This window comes from Austrofundulus limnaeus, unplaced genomic scaffold, assembly GCF_001266775.1.
Source record: "Austrofundulus limnaeus strain Quisiro unplaced genomic scaffold, Austrofundulus_limnaeus-1.0 Scaffold176, whole genome shotgun sequence".
Taxonomy (NCBI): Eukaryota; Metazoa; Chordata; class Actinopteri; order Cyprinodontiformes; family Rivulidae; genus Austrofundulus; species Austrofundulus limnaeus.
This window is the reverse complement of record NW_013952578.1, coordinates 333,823-348,370: the sequence shown is the minus strand read 5'-3', so window position 1 is coordinate 348,370 and position 14,548 is coordinate 333,823.

Here is a 14,548-nt window from a genome sequence, read left to right as displayed (position 1 = left end):
TGGGTGAGTGGGTGTATAAATGGATGTATGTAAACTAAGAAGTGCATATGAATGTATGTGTATAGATGGATGAATATACAGTATATGTAGTCAACATAAATATGTGCGTGTAGTGCGCTTATGCCAAAAAAGGCAACTGTGAAATGGAAATTGATTTACTTAAATCTCGATGTTTGTTCAGGTGCATTAGATTCATGTGTTTATGTATCATTTAATGTGTAAATATGAGGAGTGATTGTAACACAAAGGGTTGTACAAGGGTAAATATACGTAAATTTACATTGTAATTTAACAATTTACTAAGTCAGCCTGAGGTTTATTATTATACATTATTTGAAAATAGTACGGGGTAGGAGTTTATAATTTTTGTACTTCTTCCTACTCCATTTTGAACATGTTGAGATTATTATTGTCATAAAATCTGTGTATTTTGTATTTAATATGTGTAATATGTTTAAGTATGGTTGTCTCTTTGTATGGTCATCATGTTCAAAATAAATTTGTTTGATTGATTGATCGATAAGCTCAAAAAAAGGGGGTCGTATTATACATGAGATCGTATTAAGCATGAATAAAAACGGTTCAGTCATAACTTCATAGGGCATGGTGGCGCACTGCTTCACTGCAATTGAGAAGTTGCCGGTTTGAATCCCTTGACTGTTACAACATTGTGCTSGGAAAGGTGAATACACACATCAAAAGGGAAAATATTAATAGAAATTCAACAACTTAAATAAAAACTATAGACCGTGGTGCACATTAATTGTTGTAAATTATATTGATGCTTTTAAAAAATATCTGAAGACTTTCTTTTACAAATATATTTTAGATAAGTTGTTAGAATTTTTTGTGATTTTATATCTATAAAAGGTTCCATATAAATAAACTTCACTTCTTTACTTAAACAGAATATATGTTATTTATGCAATTTTCTGCTAACCTATTCAATTATTTAGTTCCTTTTTTGTCACTCCTCTGTCAGTTGCTGCTCAGTTTGTAATCAGTTTTGAAAAGTACCCTACTCCCTTTTTTCTTCCTCATGAATACATTTTCTGCAGGTAATGGTTATCTTCATAGCGTGATTCAAAGTGGCATCTGAAATACACAAGCGCCCCTGTCTGATGTTGTTTTCCTCACCGTTCACTCACAACAGTAATAGAATGTGGCTTGCCATCACTCAAAGAACCACACSTGTACACTTTGCTCCACACATTGCACTCAAATGCCACACATCGGATAGAATCCTATCAATTTGGCCTCGGCCATTACACTGCTGGCCTGCTGCCACCTCTGGCACACTTCAGTCTGGAGTAGAGACAAGATGTTCAGAAAGAATAAGCTCTAAAGCTTTTTATTGCAGCACCTTTTTTATAATTAGCACTAAAAGACACGTTGCTAAAGTAGGGCAGTCGATTTTAATTTTCTCAGTCCTGATAATGGAACAAAAACGGGTAAAACGATTTGATTCAATATTTCATTAGTATCAAAAGGTACTCTGAGTGTTGTCTTGATTTCTTTTTTTGTAAAGTACTTCAGCGAGTGTGTGTCTGAAATCTGATGTAAGCATTATCATTCAAACTACAAGGTACGGATGGTCGTTTTTCAAATGTCACATTGAAACCAAGCCAGACTGCAACAAAAGTAGTGGAACATTTGTACATAATGGAACATCAAGGACAAGGACAAGCAGAATACAGGAGAGGCAGGGTGGGGGGTGGGGGGAAGAGAAACAAAAAATTGAGTGGTCTGTCTCATTCAAGTGTTGTAGTCCAGGACTCAGCCAGATAAAAGCACATACRGTATTTATTTGTGTATAATACGATCTCATGTACAATACGACCCCCCCACCTTTGAGCTTAAAAGCATAAAAAATTTAATCCTCAAACTACCTCCAATTTCATACAGACTTSAAGATTTTTCAGCCTTTGCAGTCTTTGTACATATCAGTAAAATGATCATTGGACTGTTCATTTTATTTTAACAACATATGTACTAAAAGGTATTTTGACAACAAATATATATCAGCTGTAGCAGCATCATATGAATTCTGGCATTTTACACATAGTCCACCAGGAGGCGCCAACACAAAAGTCAGAGACTTCACATGAGATTTGGACCATCTTGTGGGGGAAGAGCAGATTACTTCCTACTCGTGAGCGCCCCCTCTGGTGGGGAAACTTTTTTCAGGGATACAAACTTTTTTAGAACACCGGTAGACGGCAGCCATTACAGACGAACATGTGTTTGTTGTTGTTCCAGGAGCGGCTCGGTCACACACTAATGTCATTAGTTTGTTATCATTACTGAGCTGCAGGACTGATTTTTAACTCTTTTTTCACATCATGTCTCCTGCTTGGATCTGTTATTATCTCGCTCTGAAGTACGAAGGAGTGTCAAATGTAAGCTCGCTTTCAACTGRTTTTTARGACGCGGTCTCATTTCCGGACTCAGGCATTTTGTGAATGAAGCCGATATTTCAGTTAAAATACATAAGTAAAATATTTATCCGAGTATAGTACTACCCCCCAACTTTATTGATGATTTTATGGATTAAATTTTACGTATCATACTTGAATAAATACGGTAATCTCTCCATGTTGCTAAAAACTATTCTTTGGCATCAAAACACACTTTCAGTCCTCACCCCAACTTAACACACAAATTAAAACAAACCTCTCTCGGTGTCCTCCTAAGAGGACAAAATCGCTCACGTGCCTCTTTACAGAAAGCCTGTATGAGTGTTTAATATGTGTGTTGGAGGAAAACTGGAGCAGGGACGCAGATGCTGGACGACGGGACAGTCTCATTATCCCAGTCCACTGTTGGAGAGCAGCAGAGATTCCTGCCAGGCGCAGATGTCACTCAGAGGCTGCCTTTAGTCATAGCACATTAGCCTGACTGGCTGCAGGAACTGGAACCAAAAATAGGTGCTTAAAAAACCCTTTAATGTGGGGAAGAGTCTTAAAAATGTGCAAATAAAATAAGGGTGTGTACTTTAACAAGTCAATCTGAATCATATATTCAAGTGTGTCATCAAAAGACCAGCCTGATAAAATACGCCCAAAGTCATTTGGATGTGAGAGCATCCACAGGCTTTTCCATGACATTTATATCAGGATCCATGTAGCACTTCAATGTCCTGTCAGGGAAAATGCTGACCTTAAAAAATTAATTAAAAGTGCCACCCTGCTCCCCTTTTTCATAAAAACTGTTACAAAGCATCGGGTCAGATTGCAACATAAAATAATCATTGAAAAATTATCTGTGTTTGTTTCATTCTGTTGTAGTTTAGGGTGATTAAAGGGGCAATATCATGTAAAATCAACTTTTTTGAGTTTTATATCATGTTACAATGTTATACTCTCATAAAAAACATGCCCAAAGCCTTGCTCTGACTCATTCATGCATGTTTGAGAAATCCTGCAGTGTTTTTAGGAAGCCATGCTGAGGAGCAAAACGACAGGTGGGGACCAGAAACGCCCCTGGGACGTGTCTTTAAGCCAAACTTCCTCATGACAAAGTGCCCCCACCCCATACACGCCCATGACTCCTGCAGGCTTTCGGGTGAAAGTGAAACTTAAACTGTCTGCTGAGCTCTCAACACTAGTTCTCACTCAGTGAAGCTCTTTTCAGATTGAAAATGCCTTTGAGGAAATGTATTTTCAGACGCCAAGTAAAATGTGTCATAGCAGCCCCTGCCCCCCGCAAGCACGACCCCCCCAACCTCACAGAAATGGACGAGACAGAGGCTGAAGCTGGTTCTTAAGGGAGACCAATTATGGGTCCTAGAAATTTTTATGGTATGTCTGTGGGCTATCCAGACCATGTTCATTCAATTTAATGCACAAAATAATTCTCAGATAATAAAATTTCCCATTTTCTAGTTCTGCCTGCTCTGACTTCCGTTCAGAATGAGCTGTTTATGTTAATGAGCTCTGTTGGTAACGCCCTCCAAAAATCTGTTGACATTAACTCCGCCCTCCAAAGCCAGCGTTTACGTTAGCATGCCTAATAATAGCAGAAGCTCCGTTGTACAACCATATAAGACCCAGAGGCAGAGTCGGTCGCAGTTTCTTTCTTTTTTTTCTCTCCCTCCTCTGCTCTGCGCTCACTCTGCATGCTGTTACCAGAGCAGGGAGCAGCAGCGGTCAAAATACCTCAGAAACTAGAACAAATAGGCTTTAACAAGGCTTTAATAAGCTAAACAATAGATMTACATGAGAAAACGTGTTCATAATGAACGAAAATAAATAATTAAATTGAGTACATGCCGATCTCAAACCCTGGTCTCCAACTCTCTGCTCTGCAAATCAACTATGTGAACATCTGGATAGAAATAATCTATATGAGGAGTTTCAGTCAGGGTTTAGAGCTCATCARAGCACAYAAACAGCACTGGTGAAAGTTACTAATGATATCCTCATGGCCTCAGACAGTGGACTTGTGTCCATTCTTGTCCTGTTAGATCTCAGTGCTGCATTTGTTACAACTGATCACAATATTCTATTACAGAGGCTTGAACTTGATATTGGGATTACAGGAACAGCTCTAAATGGTTTGAGTCRTAATTAACTGATAGAATTCAGTTTGTTAATTTTAATAGTGAATCTTCTGCTTAAGGCTGAACCACACTACAAGATTTTAAACCAGTTAGCCGATTTTCAAAGACTGATAGAGCCCACACGTGAGGATAAAAAAAAATRGTAGATATAAGAGGTTTGGTCCTGCAGTGTGTGATGTACAACCACAGGGCAAGAGACAACACACAACACACATAAAGATATTTCATTCATGATTCAGATGTCAGACATTAAATCACGCGAGACTTCCTGAAATCTCGCGAGAATTCAGATGTCCAAGGAAAGATCTCATGTGACCTCCAGAGGGATATGAGTTCAGAGTAAATAAACATTTGCAACAAGGAAGACACAGTTGTGGACTACTTTTACCAGAGGAAAAACAGTTCCATAGGAAATTTAACATCCAGCAGACTTTCTGGTGAGTCATGACAGTTTTTTTTGTCTTCAGTATTTTGGAATCCCCTCCGTGTTTACATCACCTCGCTTTCTGATTGGCTACACATCTCATTCAACAGGCTGAGAGCTCGGTTGTTCTTGGGTGAACGCCACACACACTGTGATATRGGGCCAAAAAATCAAACATGTTGAATATGCCCGATTTGAGGTCGGAGCGGTCCCGACGTCCTTCRGGGCCGARTAGATCACTCTTAACTCACCACCCATGGCAGGAATATCTGCTATGATTATCTTTAGAGCCATCACGATAATCTGGACTTCCTTAAGATTGTCGGAAGGGCAAAAATCGGCCTGATTTTCTTGTAGTGTGGTGCCGGCCTTACACCAGAGTCAGTCATGGAGTTCCTCAGGGTTCAGTGCTTGGACCAATCCTCTTTACTTTATATATACTTCTATTAGGTAAAGTTATTAAACAGCAAGGGATAAATTTCCAATGTTATGCTGATGATACTCATAAAAATGTCCCCATGTTGATTAACTAAGCAAATAGTTACAACGTATTAAACCCCAACTGCAATGAGTTGCTTCTCATTTCTTAAACAACCATGTGAGACAAATCCTAGTGAGGACCCATCGTCTTGGAGGATGCATCCATCATACATAGTGCCCAACGTACAAACCTGTGTGGGCAGTGCTATGATCTGGGGTTGGGGTTGGTCAGGTCTATAGAAACAATGCCACAGCGAATGTGTGCTGTAATCAAAGCTAAAGGAGGTGTTCAAATTGTGCCTTTGTGTTTGTTTATATACAGGGATTTATAGTTTTTAGTTAAGATTTGGTTTTTGTCTGTGTTCTGTTTCTTGCTGCTCTGCTGTTTCTGTTCTGCCACACCCACCTGCACCTGATCTCAGTTTTATRTGCACAGGTGTTGGGCATTTTAGGTTTATCAGTTTGTCTTTTTATTCTCTGCTGGTTAGTTGATTCCTCAGTTCGGCATTGTACACTTTCAGTGTCAGTTGTGGCTCAGTTTTGCTTGTGTCTGTTTGCCACAAGCTCTGTTTTGTAGTTTGCTGCCTCGACAGCCTTCTTTTGTTTCTTTATTAAAATAAGTTTGTTTTCTGAAAATCCATGCCAAGACAATTTGACTGTGTATTTTAGGGAAAGTTAGCAACTATGCATGTCAGTGTTTGTATTCTGAATAAAAGCTTGGTGCATGTAAACACTCGTCATGATCAGATTGTGCCCATGTAAACGATACATTCAGATTTTTTAATSCGAATATATTTAAATCCCATCAAAGAATTTTGCACATGTAAACATGGTGATTGATTCACAAACTTTACAAACAGTAACTGGCAGATAACTTACGAACTCACATGTAAGGTGTGCTGTACTAATAGGAGTGAAAGACACACTGACATCATCATAATGTGACTATTACAGCATCCTAGGACAGAAAGATGCCCAACACAAAACAGCAAATGACTTAAAACAAACATAAGTCTTTTGTACAGCTGATTGACTTTTTACATTTTCTGGAGAGTGCAAAATCATTATTGTTCACTGCTGCAGGGCTTATGGCAGAAAATAATGTTTGGATTTTGTTTAAAACTCTGAATTCAAAAGACACCCTTCGTAGGTCATCGTGCAATATTGCATGTAATTGTGCATATTGTTATTTTCAAGGTTAAATCAAAATGGATACAATGTACAATTATTCCATTTTTCTATAAAACAATCTTTGCCTGAAAGTTGAAAATATAGTGAGTGATGTCCGTTCTTTGAAGGAATGCCACACGGGTCAGTGCAGGCACTTGTTGTGTTGTACTTGGCTAGGTTTATTTTCTGGCTGGTGGCTTTTAGTGTGCATCTCCCCCTGGCATTGCTGCTGCACTTTTTCTATGTTGCATTGATTTTTTCATTGTGCAGCGCTTCGGTGTTTTTGCTGTGGAGCCTGATGAGGCAATCTGAGCACTGTCCATATGGTTCAAGTCCCAACAGCCTCTCTGCTCTTAAGCTGGCCACCAGTGGATGAGTCAGTCTTTGATGTGAAACATCAGGATGGTTCTAACTCACTCAGAGTCTTACACTGATACACACAACTCTTTGAAAGACATCTGCACTACAGCATCTGCAACAGTATTATTACTTTGGTTATACTTTACCTTGGTTTACCTTTGGTTATACTTTACTTTTTACCATACTTTATTTTGGTTATACTTTGCCATTACCTCAAAAACAAACTTTAATCTGAAGTTTGATATTAATATAGTTTACTGTTAAAACTTGTTGCATAAAGACTACCTTTGTTGAAAATAAAGCCATAATTGTTATAGTTTTAGTCTCAGCCATTGTTTTTGTTTAGTTTTTCACAGTCTAGTCTTGTGTTTTTAGCAGCTCCTATTCTCAGTCTGTTTGCTCCTGCTCCCCTCCCTTCACAGATTCTCCACTTAATCAAGCTCATGCAACTCACCTGTGTTCCTCTGCATATACTGTAAGCCAGCCATTTCCCTCAGTCCGTTGCCAGTTTATCATCAGCCTTGTCTATGATCTACCAGCATTCTGTTCCCATGTCCTGTTCTTGCCTTGGTTCCCCGACTCCTGTTACATCCTCTGGTTTTTTGATCCTCGCRTCAGCCCCTCTTGGATACCTTAGCTCATCGGCTTTCATGGTAATGACTCTGGTTCTGTTTATTGGATTACTGCCTCTCGCCTCAACCTTGTCCGGCAATACAACAAATCTGACTTCCTGGTTCTCGACCCTCGCCTGTGTCCTGGATTCCCGACAACTGCCTAAACCCTCCAACCTGGTAAAACCTCTGTTTGTTCTGTGCATGACCCTGACTTGTTTCATCACTCTGATTCTGCTTAATGGAATATTTAGTCCCACTGAGTTTATCGCTGATGTAAACAAAGCAACCCGGAACCAAACTAACTCTTGACGGGGTTCCCCCACAGAGACTTCCTACTAACACTAGGTTGGTGAATTCACGTAACGCCGCACCTTTGACCCAGTTTGTTTCCCTCGCTAATGTGTTGTTTCTGTGTTCCGATTACCTGATGAGAGATCCTGTTTGGTTCCACCTTCACACCAGCAATTTTAATAAATTCTGTAAACCTGCTTTTGTGTCCGGATCTTTAACRGTGCCAGCTCACCCATCTCCAAGCATCATTATGTGTCACCACCACCAGGCCTGTCCAGATCTGATCCACGAAATGAACCCAAACTCTGTCCACCAGAAATGTTTTGTGGTGATCCTGAACAACGACGAGCTTTCCTAACTCAATGTGAAATTCATTTCCAATTACAACCATCTTTCCCCTCAGATCGAAGTAGCCTATGTTTTCTCACTACTCTCTGGCAAACCAAGGTTATGGGGCACTGCTGAGTGGCAACAGGACTCGTTAATCTGCTATTGGTACCAGGACTTTGCTCATGAACTACAACGAGTTTTCAGCCCCACTCTACCGCACAAAGAGTCTACCAGAAGACTGCTGGGCCTAAAACAAGGTAACCGAAAGGTCACAGAGTTTGTCATAGACTTTCATACATTGGCAGTGGACAGCAGATGGAAAGAGGAGGCCCTCCAGGATGTTTTTCTCCAAGCTTTGAATGATGACATAAAAGACGAGATGGCAGCCCGGGAACCCCCACAATCTCTAAGGGAACTGGAGGATCTGGCTACAAGGATCGACCTGAGACTGCATGAAAGGAGGCAAGCTAAGAGAGGTACCCCCAGAAAATTTGATTCTAACCTGTATTATGAAGTCTATTCACAAGCCCAGTCCAAGGAGTCTAAGCCAGTACCTAACTCTGAAGAACCCATGCAGCTTGGTAGATCTAAGCTCTCAAAAGAGAAGGACCGGAGGATCAAAGAGGGTCTGTGTTACAACTGTGGTGAGTCAGGCCACATTGTTTTTTTCCTATCCTCGTAAGAGAACCAGAAAAGTCCAGGGTCATGTTCTTACTCCAGCCTCGGTAGAACACTCACTACTACAGCTACCCGCTGAGTTATCTGTAGCTGGTAAGATTAAACCCATCAAGGTGCTTGTGGATTCTGGAGCCGATACAGAGTTTATGGATGCTGACTTTGCTCTTTCCCAGGGTATCCTAACACAACCGTCTCAGAGAGACCACCAGGTGTTGGCATTGGATGGTCATCAAATCAGCAGCACTAGTTCTGAAAACGCACCTGTCCAGTTGTCTATTGGAGGTAACCATCATGAGGAGGTTCGGTTTTTGATCATTCATTCCCCACAGCTCCCAATTGTCTTAGGGGCCTCACTAAAACACATCCCCCATATTGATTGGATCAAGAAAGAAATAGTAAGTTGGTCCGATCTTTGTTTATCTAAATGCCTACGTAATGCCATTACCTCAGAAAACATTAAAGTGTCAACGGATCATAGTGCTTATCTTAAGAAGGTTCCAGTTGTTTATCATGACCTAAAAGAAGTGTTCAATAAAGATAAAGCTACATCTCTTCCTCCTCATCATCCATATGATTGTTTTATTGAGTTACTTCCTGGTTCAATACCCGCCAGAGGCAAATTGTACTCTCTCTCTCTCAGCCAGAAAACCAAGCTATGAAAGACTATATTGACGAATCTTTAAAATCTGGAATTATTCGACCATCATCCTCTCCAGCAGGAGCAGGTTTTTCTTTGTAGAAAAGAAAGATGGTTCATTAAGACCTTGTATTGATTATCGAGGTTTAAATAATCTCACTGTAAAAAACAAATACCCCCTGCCTCTCATGTGTTCAGCTTTTGATCTTCTTCAAGAAGCCAAGGTATTCACTAAACTAGACCTTAGAAATGCGTACCATTTGGTTCGCATCAAAGAGGGGGATGAATGGGAAACCGGCATTCAATACTCCTTCTGGACATTATGAATATCTGGTGATGCCTTTTGACTTAACTAATGCCCCAGCTGTTTTCGAGGTCCTAGTCAATGATGGCCTCAGAGATCACATTAATGTCAATGCTTTTGTCTATTTGGATGACATTTTAATTTTCTCCAAAGATTTAGAGTCACACCAAAGTCATGTCTGAGCCATTTTACTTCATTTACTCCAGAACAAACTTTTTGTAAAGGCTGAAAAATGTGAATTTCACACCAACACCACTACCTTTCTAGGTTTTCAAATTTCTCCTGGTCAGATCTCTATGAACCCCACAAAAGTAACAGCAGTCAAAGAATGGCCCATACCACAGACCAGAAAACAGTTACTACGCTTCCTTGGATTCGCCAACTTTTACCGAAGGTTTATCAAATTTCAGCTCTATCGCCTCTCCATTGCATGCCCTAACCTCAATCAAAACCAAGTTCTCCTGGGATGGGTTGGCCAACAATGCCTTGAAAAATTAAAAGTCTTGTTTTCATCCTCAACCCATTCTCTGTTTCCCTGATCTTAACAACTGAATCAGTTTATTGTAGAGGTGGATGCCTCAAGCACTGGCGGTGGAGCTGTTCTGAGTCAATGCTTTGAAGACAATTAAGGTTCATCCATGTGCCTTTTTTTTTCCAAATCTCTGTCCCCAGCTGAAAGAAATTATAATGTAGGCAACTGTGAACTCCTGGCAGTAAAATTGGCCTTGGAGGAATGGAGACATTGGCCGGATGGAGCTAAGAATCCTTTCATCGTTCTCACAGACCACAAAAACCTGGAGTATCTCAAGTTGGCTAAGAGACTGAACCCCCGTCAGGCCAGGTGGGCTCTGTTTTTCTGCAGATTTAACTTTTCCCTTTCTTACAGACCCGGAACAAAGAATACTAAACCTGATGCGCTCTCCCAAGTCTGAGTCTGACCTGACCAGTGGCAGCCAGGGAGAGTTCATCCTGCCTGACGCTGTTCAATTGTCCATCACCCAAGTTGAGAGGGAGGTCAGGGAGGCCCACGAGAACTTTCCTGCCCCTCCTGAATGCCCGGATGGTAAGCTCTGTGGTCCTGCTCATCTTGTCTCCAAAGTCATAGAACTCTGTCACTCTTCACGCCTGTTCTGCCATCCGGGAATAACAAAGACTCTGAAGTTAGTTAGGTCCCAGTTCTGGTGGGGTTCCCTGGAAAGGGACGTTAGAGAATTCATTGGGTACTGTACCCAATGCTCCCCGGCCAAACCCTCTCGACAACCTCCGGCGGGTCTCCTGAGACCACTCCCCACACCATCCAGGCCCTGGTCCCATATCTCCATGGACTTTGTCACCGGYTTACCACTGTCTGAGGGTAAGACTTTCATTTTAACCACAGTGGACAGATTTTCCAATATGGCACACCTCACAGCTCTGCCCAAACTACCCACATCCACAAAACTCAGCCATGTGTTTATGAACGAGATTTTTAGACTTCATGGCTTACCCAAAGACATTGTCTCTGACCAAGGTCCACAATTTGTTTCCAAGTTCTGGAAGGAGTTTTGTTCTGTCTTGGGAATTAAAATAAGTTCGTCCTCAGGATTTCACCCTCAGACGGATGGTCAGACTGAGAGGGCCAATCAGGAGTTGGAGACCCGCCTACGCATCCTCTGTGAGAACAACCCGACGAAACGGTCTGAGAACCTCTCCCTGGTGCAACATTCTATCAACGCTCTACCATCGATTGCCACTGGTCTTTCCCCATTTTATGTCGTGTTCGGATTCCAGCRATCTGTGTTCACGACCCACGAACACAGATGCCATCAGCTCATCGGGCCGCTCTTCACTGTCAAAGAGTCAAGAGAGCTGCCAGAAGAGAACTACTGAAGTCCTCCATTATTGCCTGCAGAACAGCCAATCGTAGAAGAATCCCTGCACCCCAGTACCAACTCGGAGACAAGGTTTGGCTGTCAACCAGAAATCTCCCCCTAAGAGTGGGATGTCGGAAGTTGGCACCTCGTTCTGTGGGCCATTTCCCCTTCTCCAAAATTGTGAGCCCTGTGGCGGTCAGACTCAGGCTCCCTGCATCCATGAAGATTCACCCCACGTTCCATGTTTCCCGGGTCAAACCAGCCATCCAGTCAAGATTTTTTCCTTCCTCCAGGCCCCCTCCACCCACTCGATTCATTGATGGTGGTCCCGTCTATATGGTTCATCGACTATTAAAATCTCACAGATGGGGACGTGGCACCCAATACCTTGACGATTGGGAAGGTTATGGCCCCGAGGAGAGGTCCTGGTTTCCTGTACGCCATATCTTAGACGAATCCCTTAGAGACTTTCATCGAGACCACCGTAGTCAGCCCAGTTCCTCCAGGGGTCCGTCAGGAGCCAGACCTTAAGTGGGGGGTTCTGTTATAGTTTTAGTCTCAGCCATTGTTTTTGTTTAGTTTTTCACAGTCTAGTCTTGTGTTTTTAGCAGCTCCTATTCTCAGCCTGTTTGCTCCTGCTCCCCTCCCTTCACAGATTCTCCACTTAATCAAGCTCATGCAACTCACCTGTGTTCCTCTGCATATAAGCCAGCCATTTCCCTCAGTCCATTGCCAGTTTATCATCAGCCTTGTCTATGATCTACCAGCATTCTGTTCCCATGTCCTGTTCTTGCCTTGGTTCTCTGACTCCTGTTACATCCTCTGGTGTTTTTGATCCTCGCCTCAGCCCCTCTTGGATACCTTAGCTCATCGGCTTTCATGGTAATGACTCTGGTTCTGTTTYTTGGATTACTGCCTCTCGCCTCAACCRTGTCCGGCAACACAACAAATCTGACTTCCTGGTTCTCGACCCTCGCCTGTGTCCTGGATTCCCGACAACCGCCTAAACCCTCCAACCTGGTAAAACCTCTGTTTGTTCTGTGCATGACCCTGGCTTGTTTCACTACTCTGATTCTGCTCAATGGAACATTTAGTCCCACTGAGTTTATCGGTGATGTAAACAAAGCAACCCGGAACCAAACTAATGCTGACGGGGTTCCCCCACAGAGACTTCCTACTAACACCAGGTTGGTGAATTCACGTAACGCCGCACCTTTGACCCAGTTTGTTTCCCTCGCTAACGTGTTGTTTCTGTGTTCAGGTTGCCTGACGAGAGATCCTGTTTGGTTCCACCTTCACACCAGCAATTTTAATAAATTCTGTAAACCTGCTTTTGTGTCCGGATCTTCAACTTTGCTCAGACCAAGTTTCATAACAATAATAAAATATATTGATTGTTTGTGCATCTGTTGCTGTATATCAGGTTGTGGGGCAGGTGGTGCTTTGTGTAGTAGTTACTGTGCTTAAGGACTCTACCGGTCACAAAATGCATCACGGGGCCCTAACCTTTTTTATTTATTCATTTCACAAATATGGACCTAAAAGAGTAACTGTACAAAGTGGGTTTAGTTCAGATTTGACTTAAAGATGAATAGAACAGGAACAGAAGGCAAAGTTGCTGGACTGACATACAGTATGTACACTGAAAAAGGATTTTTGGGTGTAGTAGCATTTATTTAATTCTTAAATTTTACAAAAGTCAAATTCGGAACTACTAGAATTTACTAAATAACACGCATTATATATCAATATTATTGTACAAAAAAMTAAATGCTAAACATATTTCATTTAAATGCATTCTTTTGTTCCTCTGTATACAGCACCAGGCTTTTACAGCAATGTGACTTTGTGTTCTTTGTGCACACATCATAGTGGTGAGTGGAGTGTTGCCAGCATCTGCAACCCACTCTCTGTGGATAGAGCTTTTATAACCTTGAAGGTGACATAAGATCTTTAAGTGCCCAAGCCTTTCAGAGAAAATTTCTAAAAAAGTGGGGAAAGGTGTCAGAGTGAGACAAAAAATGGCTGTATTTTATTCTAAAGTTCTTTTGCAGGGGAAACTGCAGAGCAGAGCTGCCATGTAGAAGGAAAAGGCTGCTTTCATGTCACAAACTGCAGAGGAAACCAAAATGGATAAATCAATGTGAGAAAAGTAGAGCCAGGGGATTAATGGATGTGTGTCAAATGAGACTCTTCCGATCTTTTGCAGGAAAACGCTAGTGGAGGTGATGATCGTGCCACTGCTGGATCTGTGCCTTTCTCTGTCTTTCACCTCACCATTCTCAGCAGCAGCTCCTTTTCACCTCTTTCAACCCCTCAGCTCCCCTGAGGATGGCCTGTGACGTCGAGCAGACGTGAACATTAGCGTCACTGGTAGTGTATGTGTGTAGGGGGAGAGGACGGAGAGGGGGCTCAGACATAAATAGAAAGTGAGCGATCATGAACATGTGCTGGAAGACATGATTATCTAACATTAACAAAGGCACAGACACAAGGTGGCCAATACAAAAAGACCTACCGTATTTATTCGTGTATAATATGATCTCATGTATAATACGACCGCCCTTTTTTGAGCTTAAAAAGCATAAAAAATTAATCCTTAAACTACCTCCAATTTCATACAGACTTCAAGATTTTTCAGCCTTTGCAGTCTTTATACATATCAATAATATGATCATTGGACTGTTCATTTTATTTTAACAACATATGTACTAAAAGGTATTTTGACAACAAATATACACTCACCGGCCACTTTATTAGGTACACCTGTCCAACTGCTCGTTAACACTTAATTTCTAATCAGCCAATCACATGGCAGCAATTAAGTGCATTTAGGCATGTAGACA